The sequence below is a fragment of the Manis pentadactyla genome, chromosome 8, assembly GCF_030020395.1.
Source record: "Manis pentadactyla isolate mManPen7 chromosome 8, mManPen7.hap1, whole genome shotgun sequence".
NCBI classification, from domain to species: Eukaryota; Metazoa; Chordata; class Mammalia; order Pholidota; family Manidae; genus Manis; species Manis pentadactyla.
This window is the reverse complement of record NC_080026.1, coordinates 9,091,010-9,103,417: the sequence shown is the minus strand read 5'-3', so window position 1 is coordinate 9,103,417 and position 12,408 is coordinate 9,091,010. Positions and strand designations below refer to the sequence as shown.

The 12,408-nt window shown below is 38.0% G+C and overlaps 1 protein-coding gene across 10 annotated transcripts in view; it reads right to left on the bottom strand.

The window, feature by feature from the left end:
* Nucleotides 1-12,408, bottom strand: part of COBLL1 (cordon-bleu WH2 repeat protein like 1) — a 156,805-nt gene that overhangs the window by 55,657 nt on the left and 88,740 nt on the right. The window lies entirely within an intron of this gene.

Here is a 12,408-nt window from a genome sequence, read left to right as displayed (position 1 = left end):
ATCCTAGTGTTGGCTTAACAATTACCTATATTTTATCTGCTAAATTGTCCTCATATTATATATTTTAGGAGAAGGCAAAGTCCCTTCCTTACCCAGGAGTGATTGCTTAGTTCAGCATATGCTCCTCACAATATCATTTTGAATCCTAGCAGTCTTCAGCTTATGAATTGGCTGTACTGCAAAGTTCTCATAAGAATAAAGCGTTAAGAACGATGCGCCATCCTTTGGGCTCTAGAAAGCACAGTATCTATGTGAGGAAGCCCACGAAAGCCTAAAGAAGAGTGTAGCACACATCTCTTCATTCATTCAAACGATACTTAGTATTTTCTAGGCACTGGATACACAGGACAAGTGATGTGGTGTACCTGCTTTCACAGATCTCACTCTCTGCTAGATGGACTTCACTAGAAAGCTATCATCTGCAGGTCAAAGCAGGCCTACAGCGTGCTTTTGTAAATAAAGTTTTATTGGAACACAATCATGCTCATTTGTTAACATTATATCTAGGGCTGCTTTTTGTGTTACAATGGCAGATTTGAGTAAATGTGGCTGAAACTGTATGGTCCTCAAAGCCCAACATATTTACTATGTGGTCAGAAAAATTTTACGTGTTCTTGGGCTGAGCAACAAAAAAGGTAACCAGGTAAATACATAGTATAATTTCAAATAGTGATTAGATGTTAAATACTAATTGTAATACAGAACCTATTTCTATAGGAAATTGCATACCCAATTTGAGATTCAGAAAATTCCCGATGTTTTGCTTTGCTTTCCACAGACTCCAGTTGTTGACAAAGACTTGTGTTTTCATTGACACCAACAGAACAATGTGGTCTCTGAGTCTTTCTTAATGGTCAGCCGGTAAGGAAAGCACACTTTTGTGTTATGTGTTTTCCTCAAAGGTCTGGCAATCTTAAGCTATTAGCTAGCATTTAAGACTGAGGCACGAGAACTGTGTAAAAGTCCTATTTTCATGCCTTGGGTCTAGACTGGCTTCACTTGAGGGTAATCAGGTGGCCAGCATTTTTCTTCCAATGGGAAATATAAATGTCAGTAAAAAACAATTATCCAGTTTCCTGACAAGAGATATGAACTTGGCTACTGGCTTTCAGACACCTGACAGGGAAATGAGGCTAGCACTCTCACCACTCGGTATGCCATTTTTAATTTAGTACATCTGTTTGCATGTGCACCTCACCCCACTCTTCTAAGTGGAGTTCCCAAATCAATAGCCTCTCTGGTTCAGTTTTTCCAGAGAGGCAGTCTCCTGCCGTGGAAAGGTTAGTTGTTTGATACTGTGTGGTCTTGAGGTCAAATGATACCGTATATAGTTTCAAATCATCCCCTGTGTTCAGCCTCTTACCTCACCTACACTTTCTGTGGTTGCCTCTTCTTAGGCCATTCCAGTCTCTCTGGGATAAAGAGGTATGTTTCATAATGGTACCCTCACGTCCCTTCTCCTCCCCCACAGACAACTAGCAGCCCGTTTTACATCTACCAAGAAAAATAAATAAAAGACTCTAAGTCCCTCAGTTAAAATATGATCTCTGGAATATTTTTCAGTCCTTAAAATGTGTTCCCTATGTCTTTATTAGATGCTTACACAGTAATATTTAGAGTTTTATGTGCTTCTCTTGAGCTACCTAGTATGCTTATACATAAATGTGTCTATAATTGCCCAAATTTTGGCTTTGGGTAGTACATACTAAACTTTATACAGACAGAGACTAACATAATGGTATTAAATTTATTCTTTGGTAACATAGTATTCTATGAGAGCAATCTGATACGACTTATACATACCAATTCTAGACTTGGAAACAGTACCTTCATTGTCTGATAGTAAATAAAGTTAAGAAAGATTAGGTAATGTTTAGGTAAATACAATATAATTAATAATATAGTTAAGCTGGAAGAGGAGAAAATTTTCACTACCAATCAAATGGAGATCTGTCCACTGTTGTCTATGAGTAAATGGTGATATGCTCAGATTATATTTCTCTTTCACTCTACATATAAGTGTGCCAAGTAATAAATGTAAAAACACTGAATTTTACACTTCAAACATCTTTTACTTCTTAAGTGTAGTTCTTTAAAATCTCTGCCAGAAGAGGTTATGAAGAGACAGTTCTCCAAAGAAGAAATTCAGATGGCCAACAGACACATGAGAAGATGCTCCACATCACTAATCATCAGGAAAATACAAAATAAAACCACAGTGAGATATCACCTCACACCAGTAAGGATGGCCAGGATCAAAAAAGACTAAGAACAACAAATGCTGGTGAGGATGCAGAGAAAGGGGAACCCTCCTACACTGCTGGTGGGAATGTAAACTAGTTCAACCATTGTGGAAAGCAGTATGGAGATTCTTCAAAAAACTAAAAGATAGAAATACCGTTTGACCCAGGAATTCCACTCCTAGGAATTTACCCAAAGAAAACAAGTTCTCAGATTCAAAAAGACATATGCACTCCTATGTTTATCACAGCACTTTTTACAATAGCCAAGATATGGAAACAACCTAAGTGTCCATCTGTAGATGAATGGATAAAGAAGATGTGGTACATATACACAATGGAATACTATTCAGCCATAAGAAAGCCATACTATTCATCCATGTTGTTGCAAATCCTACCATTTGCAACAACATGGATGGAGCTGGAGGACATTATGCCCAGTGAAATAAGCCAGGCGGAGAAAGACAAATGCCGAATGATTTCCCTCATTTGTGGAGTATAACAATGAAGCAAAACTGAAGGAACAAAATGGCAGCAGATTCACAGACTCCAAGAATGAACTAGTGGTTACCAAAGGGGAGGGGTGTGGGGGGTCGGGTGGGGAGGGAGGTAGAAGGGGACTGAGGGATATTATGTTTAGTACACATGGTGTGGGCAGGTCACGGGGAGAACAGTGTATCACAGAGAAGGGACATAGTGGATCTGTGGCAACTTGCTGCACTGATGGACAGTGACTGCATTGGGGTATGGGTGGGGACTTGATAATATGGGTAAATGTAGCGACCACATTGTTTTTTCATGGGAAACCTTCATAAGAGTGTATACCAATCATACCTTAATAAAAAATTATAAATAAATAAATAAATAAAATCTCTGCCAGAAAGACTAAAGTCAAGACAAATAGTTATTTATGTAAAGTTTTGTTTTTGTTTTGTTAATTCCTACTTCTGTAGTGCCATTTTTCATCCCCTTATTTAGTATATAAACATTAAAAGATATTTTTAAAAGGTAAGAACAACTCAACACTCTTTATATATACTTCTTTAACCCTTTTATGACTTGATGAATTACTGTATTTCTATTTGTGATACATAAATTTTCTAATTTAATAAGTGGAGTGTAAAATGGAACAAGGATATAATAAACATACTCCTTCATCACTTTGGTATCCTACAAACTTTGCACCTTATACTGCATTTCATGGCAAAAAGGTCACATGTTGACTAGAGCTATTATCATGAACTTTGAACTCAACACTGCCTAAATGTTTTCTAATAAAAACACCTCTACAAAAGATAACTGAAAATCACAGAACATCTTCCTGACTTTATTTGCTATTATAATTCCAGGTTCAATCAATAATAGGTTCAATTCAGTAATTTCAGAAGCCTTTTCTCTTGAAAACATTCCTATTCCCATAAATGCAAAGTCCAGAAATTTCTGTAACAGACACAAATACAGATGGGAATTTAATACTGCATGATAATGGTATTTCAAACTTTGGTGGAAAAAGCTGACTTTTCAACAACCAGTACTGGGAAAGCTAACTAGCCATCTGGTGAAAAAATAAAAGTTATATATCTACCTTATTCCTAACACTAAAGTAAGACCCAAGTGAACCAGATACATAAACATGAGGATTAACTCTGGGAGGAAAAAAATGGAATAGAAATCCATCTTTATGTAATTTATGTACTACAGCAGTGCTATCCAATAGAACTTTCCACAAGGACAGAAATTACCTATATCTTTGTTACCCAATACAGTGGCCACTCACCACACGTGGCTATTGAGCACTTGAAATACACCGACTTAGTGGACTATCAAACTGAACTTTTCATTTCCTTCAAACTCAATTTAAATAGCCACAAATAGATTAGTTCTATTATCTTGGTTTTCAAAATGTGATCCATGGACCAGCACCGGTATCACTAAGAACTTGTCAAAAATGTGAATTCTCAAGCCCCAACCCAGCTCATGGAATCGGAAACTCTGGGGGTAAGCCGTAGCAATGTGTACTTTGACATGCACACCAGCTGATTCTAATCAGTGATTGAGAACGAAGAGGATAAAGAAACAAGTAAAATATATAGTATATCAGATGACAAATGCTATAATGAAAAGTAAGATGAGGAACGAGGCTATAAAATGTCCTAACTGAAAAAAATGGCACTAGATTCTCGGACACCTGAATGAAATGGGGTATGGGGAGGGAGCATTCCAGGCAGAGTTGCCAAGCACAGAGTCCCTGGGCAGGAGGGTGCGCTCTGTGTTTAATGAAAATCAGAAGCCAGTGCACTAAAGTAAAGACAGTTAGATGTGAAACCAGAGTGATTACCCTATAATCACTGGTGAAGATGGGATTTTACCAAATGAGATGGAAAACCACTAAAGAACTCTGAGGAGTGATGTGATCTATTTTACATTTTTAAAGGATTATATTCTGACTGTTGCACTTAACAGCCTAGGAGAGCAGTTACAACACTATTGCAACATTTGGGTTGGAGATGGTGGTAGGCTGGCTCACTAGACACGTGCGGGCAGTATGTTGCTACTGACTCTACATAAAGAGCTCTGCCCAGTGCTCTGGGCTGCACGGCTGCAGGAGGGCAGAGGCTGGAGTGGTGGAGGCCGAGGACAGAGGCTGAGACAGACGGCTGCAGGGCCCAGAGGCACAGACCGTTTGCTGCCTGCAGACTCTCTCTGAGTGGACGGAATTCTAGTGACTGAAATGACACCGTAGGAACAAAGTTGGGCATAAACCCTTTCACCCCAAGAATGTTCCATTTTCACTTTTTGGTCTCATTGAATCCATAGTGAACTTGTCCAGGGCTGAAACCCATTGGCAAGACAAGCAGGGTTGCTCAAAGGACCCAAAAGAAGTCCAAATTGCTAATTTCAATTATTTGCCATGTGATATGCTTATTGACCTCTTTCTGGTGACCTACAATCCATCACTAAGGTCCTGATAGCTTTGGAGTTAAATTAAGGATGAAAGGAACTTTCAAAAGATTTAGAATGAAAAAATAAGAATCCAAAAATAAGATATAAAGTTGGAGCCAGAGATGACACCAGGAACATAAACCCTTCAGAATTTATAATATTATAAAGGGGCTTGAACTTCCCACAAGATGTGGGACAGGAGCTCTGGCCACTCTTATCTAGATCTGAAGGAAGCAGAATGACTCCAAGACGTTATGTGGGTTCAATTTATAACTCAATGTGAACTCCTTTCTAGGAGGACCACCTCTTAGCAATCTTTATTCCCAGGATTAATATATTGTCAGGTACATAGTGAGGTCAGTGTCATTGACTAAGGAATTTATAGGAACCAGTAATTATTTACCTCTCAGGTAATTCTGCTTAAACATCCACAAGCTCAAACACATAGCAGTTAATACACAACGGAGATCTCCGCAAAGTATCTGACACATTAAAAGGCAAAATTGTTGAAAGGAGATTCTTATGCTCTAAGAGAACCCACTTATGTGTGAAAAGCTAGTTTTGTTATTGTTTTAGTTAACAAACTTGACTAGTAGCCTTGTTGTGTCTGAAGCCATAATGTGTTTACACAGAGGTGCTATATCAGCATTAAGTCAGACTAAGACCTTTCCAAAAACAGCCTCAATGGAGTTCGAATACTTGCTGCAGTTCTTAATTGTAGTGTTGGCATTCGGCACTAAAAACAAGGAAGAAATAACCCTAACCTTGCCAGTTTTGAAAGTGGGAATTACTGACTGTCTGGCTCTACCATAAAGGAGCTGTAACACTATAAAAGTAGGACATGGACTTCTTTTTTTTTTTACTATTATTAAGGTATTATTGATATACTTTTATAAAGGTTTCACATGAAAAAACAATGTGGTTACTACATTTACCGATCTTATCAAGTCCCCACACATACCCTATTACAGTCACTGTCCATCAGTGCAGTAAGAGATGCCACAGATTCACTATTTGTTCTCTCTGTGCTACACTGTTTTCCCTGTGACCCCTCACACTATGTGTACTAAACACAATACCCCTCAATCCCCTTCTCCCTCCCTCTCCCCTCCCACACCCCTCCCCGTTGGTAACTGCTAGTCCCTTCTTGGAGTCTGTGAGTCTGCTGCTATTTTTGTTCCTTCAGTTTTGCTTTGTTGTTAATACTCCACAAATGTTATACTCATTTGGCCCTTGTCTTTCTCCTCCTGGCTTATTTCACTGAGCATAATATCCTCTAGCTCCATACATGTTGTTGCAAATGTTAGGATTTGTTTGTTTCTTATGGCTGAACAGTATTCCATTGCGTATATGTACCACATCTTCTTTATCCATTCATCTACTGATGGACAGTTAGGTTGCTTCCATTTCTTGGCTATTGTAAACAGTGCTGTGATAAACATAGGGGTGCATATGTCTTTTTCAAACTGGGCTCCTGCATTCTTAGGGTAAATTCCTAGGAGTGGAATTCCTGGGTCAAATGGTATTTCTATTTTTAGTTTTTTGAGGAACCTCCGTCTTGCTTTCCACAATGGCTGAACTAGCTTACATTCCCACCAGCAGTGTAGGAGGGCTCCCCTTTCTCCGCATCCTTGCCAGCATTTGTTGTTCTTAGTCTTTTTGATGCTGGCCATAGGACATGAACTTTTAAGCAGGCACTTCATGCAATGGAGCTGCTTTCAGGATTAACTAGTCACAAACTGCACCCACAGAAAACACAATCATCTCTTGAGTATAGTTTAGAATTATCTACCTAGAAGCCAAATTACTCCTACCAAAAACAATAATTTCCATTTGAGGATAATTATCCTGAGCTGGTGCTCCTAATAACAGTTGGAGGATAACAGGCTCAATCCGGTATCACCACAGGAATGACACTTACTTTCCTGATTGCTAAGCCAGGAGCACATACCAGGGGTCCACCTGAAACTTAGGCTAAATAATCAGAAATTGAAAAGGATTGGCTGAACTTCATCATCACTTCCTCATTCAAATAGTAACAGTCTGTTCCACCTCTATGGCATCACACCGCTTTGAATTTTGGTTGTTATATAATTTAACAGAGTCTGCTTTGCATTAATATTACTTACAGATTTTTTCTCTTATAAATAATGATTTCCTGTGGGGCAGATATTTTTTAGAGACTCTAAAAAGTCTTCTTTGAAATGGAGAAATCCCTATGAGATTCCCCAGATCTTTTTAGAAGTAAGTAGCAATCGCTTACATTAATGTCACGTGTTATCTCAGTTGCGCTCACCCCCGTCACAGAAGCTACTCCCACTTTGTGAATGAAAAATTGATGTTAGAGAAGTTACATCACTGGAATGTGAAGAGCATATACAGAACTAGGGTGCAGCTGGGATTAGATCTCCTCACCCCTCCTCCTGCTACATTTCAGCCTCATGACACCGGGAGTCAGGATTCGGGATGGACACCACTTCCATTTGCATGTTTTAAAGATCCAAGTGGGTATCAAAAGTGGGAGCGATGGTTCACCTCAGAGACTTCATACCAGCAAGATGTCCAACAACTGCTCCGTGAATTTCTAAACCCTGGAGGTGCTTTAACAAAGTCACTTACCAACAGGGTGGCTATGTTCCTTATCATCCAATCTGGGACACCTGAGAGTGAAAGGGAGGCACTACTAGTAATTACTCTAGGAGAACAGGTACAAACAGGGGTTATCATAGGGAAATGAGGATGCTGATGGTAAGTACTTATTATGAATACATGGATCTCAAGCATCTGATAATAGGTTGAACTCTATGAATAGGATTTTTCCTTATCATGAGTTTTTAAATCTGCCCCAGCATCTAATAAAAACATGTTACCCATTTTCAGTACATCCTCAAAACTGAGTTGAGTTTAATTGGTTCTAGCTGTCCCTTACAAATGCATACCAACAATCCATTTAGACTTAGAATGCTAGTATGGAAATCTTTAGAACATTCCCTATTGTTGCTGAAGTTTATTTATCTTATGCTAACCAACCTAGTTTGGTAATGAGTTCAGGAATGAATCAATGCTCTCTAACTATGCCTGTGTGCATGAAATGAAGTGGATTGGGCACATAAAACAAATAAACCTAATTTCAAAGTTGAGAATACTTACTGAATTATACTATAGGAAACATTTTGAAGAGAGTTAACAGAATTAAGATTTGAAGACAATAACATATCAGATCAGTACTAAACTGGCAAAAGTTCTTCTATCAAATATTAAAAACAAATATTGCTTAAAGTAAACAATTTTTTTTTGAAATTCACCACATTAGACTAAACCCTACCTGGTCATTTATCTTGGATGTTATATTCAGAGCTAATTATAAATAATTTCCTTCATAAAACTGTGATTTGAGAACATAACTATTATGTACACATACATACCCCTTACAAAAAGAGAAATACTACAAATATGTCTCACTACAATTGGGGCAATTCAAATATAGATAAAGGAAAAGATAAAATTTTATTGACACAGAAGTTAGAAATCCTTAACTGAAGAAAAGGCAGGTTACAAGAAAGCATGTGCAATATAATGCAATATTGGTAAAAAAAGAAAAAAGTGCCTATGTAGGTGTATGTATTTAAACACACACTTGTGTGTCTGTGCATGTGTATGCATGAATAAAAGGTTTTATATACCACAATGTTAATAATCTGCCTAATAAAACATGGTGTTTTACATTTTTTTTTGGCTTATCCATATCTTCCTACTTTCTGTAATGTCCAACTATTTCATTTGTGGTCATAAAAAATTAAAATATATCATTGTTATAAGGTATAGATGCCAGGAAAGGGAAGAAGGTGGCCCTCCTAGGAACAACACTCAGGGCATCTGTGAGTATTCTGTCACCCTTTCCCTACGGGGAGAGCAATCAGCCAAGAGAAGTCTTGCATGCTACCTGGCTCAGGGCTGTGGAGGGCAGTACCAGGGCCTACAGTACAGAATTCTTCATTCCCACCTAGTAAAACTCAAACAGCATTGTTACACATGAATAATTTAATGATTAAAATTACAATTTTTATTTTAAGCAGCTACAGTTGATTTAGCATCTAAACCAAAATTTAAGCATTCTTATGGAGTTTAATGTAATTTGTGCCATGCAATAGATTTTCAGTAGTGCGTTTTTGAAATCTACTAACCTATTATGTAATGAATTTACCACACATTTATCATCATTTGACACTTCCCAGCAAATACGATATGAGATTCTGAAACTCTTCTGAGGTCCATACTGCTGTGGTACTATTTTTTGTCTTCTTTTTAACAAAATTGACCCACACAGACCCAGTATTGTCATTGTTCATTGTCTACTTTTTTCCAAAAGGTGGCACTATAGTCCATGTAAACGGCTCCCGAGCTAATTACCTGACCCACCCAGGACCAGTCAAAACTGGAGCTTACTCTCACAAGCTGGTGCTACTGGACAGGCAAATCAGGCCACAGATCACATCATATCTCTGGGTCACTTCATAGGCAAAGGCCAAAGAGTTGAGGTGACTTGCTGAGATGACACAGCAAGTTATAGAATCCATTATAGGGCCTCTGGGATTTCTAACTTCAAGTTCTGAGCTAGCTTTATATGCGTTTTCAATAATGGCATGCTTAAGGTTTGCTCAAATCAAAACAAACTCCTGGTAGAGGCATAAAAAAGAGAAATATCTCCCTCCATTTTAAATAGTGTTAATTCCATTCCTCCCTCTTGTAGGAGAGAGCATATTTAGTATAACCATAGAGGGTTCTCCCTATAGGCTAACAAAGAGGACTACTGTTAAATCTTAAATCAAATTCCTCAAATTGAAACTGCTTTTAAACTGTCTCAAAGAAAAGAGGGAAAAGGAAGGAACACATTCAATGAGGAACAATTATGTACTGGGCAGACATCTGACCAATAATGTAAGAACCTAGAATGATGCACAAACATATCCCCATCTTTCCTCAATCTTTGTAGTGTCTAACTACCTAGCCTGTAAGCTCACATTCATTAAAATTTAACTTTTCCCAAGTACCGGTAGATACCACCATTATGCTACTGCTTAGTGTGGCATTTTCTGAGGACAGCCCCTAGGCAGCTGGTCCCTAACACCATTATCCTGTAATGTTTCCTTGTAGTTAAGACACCATGAGTAAAAAATACTTTTAGTGAGTCCTCTGTCTGGTGAAAAAGGTCATTTCCTCTACAAGCACACACATGCACAAAGAGAGAGATACACGTATATGTGTACACATATGCTTACACACATACACACCTATACTACAGTATACCGTATGTCACACATACAAATAAAATAGTTTAATTCCTCCTTCCTTTATCCAGTCATCCATGACCTCAGGATATACAGAAATACCTAAGAGTTTTCAGGCCGGCAATGCCGCCAACTGCAGTACGAACCCCAGTGAAAGCAAAGGATCTCAAGGCAAGGTGGCTCACAAAGGGTGACTCTGGCCGTTCAGGAGGCAGTGTCACTAAGCTCTAGTACCACAAGATCGTTAAGCCAGCAGAGACTACCCACCTAACTCAGGATAACAAGTTTCTGGTTCCCCCCTGAGCATACAGTCTATTACCACCTCCAACCTTACTGTGTTCCCTAATCTGAATAAGCTCTTTGGTGAAAAATCAATGTACAAACAAGGGCATTCTTCTGAAGATAATGCTTGCGGTCACATTCTCACAATCGGAACATTCTGAGCATACCTCTGTACGAGTTGTAGAAGACAGAGAGAAGCTTTCTAAAATTCTTCCCCAAGGATACATTTTAAGAAAAAGTATATCCAAATGGTAAAATGAGAGACATAATAAGCTTTCTAAATATTTATTGCAGTCTAATATTGATACTATTCTTCAAAGGAAATGCATGTAAATAATACTATCAAAATAAATATAATATACAAAGAATACTTAGACAACCTTAGGAAGGATGGTCTCAAAAAACTAGAGACTCTTTATAGTGACATATGAAACTCTGATTTATCTAAGAAAATTATTTGAAATTACTCTTCCCTAGTCTGTTACCAAAATTCTGTATCATTCTGTTGAAACCTCTCCTAGTCCATTTACAGCAATAAAGCCATGAAGAATTTAAGTTACCTATGTCACAGATATTCACATCAGGTAGCTAACACTTTTCGAAGACCAAATATATTTTTCTATTTAAACATTTTGTGTTATTACATGTTTTTTTTTAACAATGGGCTAACTATAGCTATAACATTCAAGATACCCCAATTCATAATCTTAAGATATTGCAAATCACTCTAAAATATCTCAAATAATTAAGATAATCAGAATCACACAACCACTTTTAATCAAACTTAACATAAAACTACTAGTCATAGTGTCTACAACTTGAGTCATTTCTGAATGATAAAACTATTAGGAACAAAGTCCCTAAAATCAAGCCCCCTAATAAAAACACTGATATGAAACAAAGTCTCCTCTCAGAAAATTTTTCAGCCCTAAATAAAATTTACAAAAAAGTCAGAATTTGGGGCATTTCCATTCTGGCATTCTTACCTTGCTCTCTATCCTGGAGAAAACAATGTTTATTTAAAAGATCCTTGGAAAGCTACTAGGGCCTATCCAGATGCCGCTTCAAAGCACACCATTGAAGTTGCTAAATACCCATCAATAGTATAAAGTGTCAGAAGAGTTTGGAAGTCAGAAGAGTTCATTCTGAGGAGATCAGGGAGACATTATATTTTTTAAAAAATGTCATTTGAGCTACTTAAACTAACTGGAGAAAATGTGGGTGGTTCAGGTATTCCAGATGGAAAAACTTTCATAAAGATGTGGAGGTGGAAAAGTAGAGCATCTATAGAACAGAGTCATGTGGCTGAGCTTAGGATGGTCCAAGGGGAGCAGGGAAGGGAAAACCTACTTAGTTTGGGGGAAGAAGAAAATAAGGCATCCCAGTCTCCAGACCTGGTAGTTTGAATTTCCTTGATTCGGTATTGCAGTGTTGTCCTTCTAGTCTTTCATCAAAGGTAGTGCCACAGAGGAGTGTTTTAGTCAGATTAGTCGGGGGTGGATTGGGGCGGGGACAAGTGGAGAGAATCCAGGGTTAAGGAAAGCACTTTTCTAAGGAAAACAGAGGAAGCCAATAGGTGCCAGGCACTGATAGTATTTCACTTAATCCCAACAATTCAGTTATAAAACATTTTTATAGATAAGAAAACTGAGGCA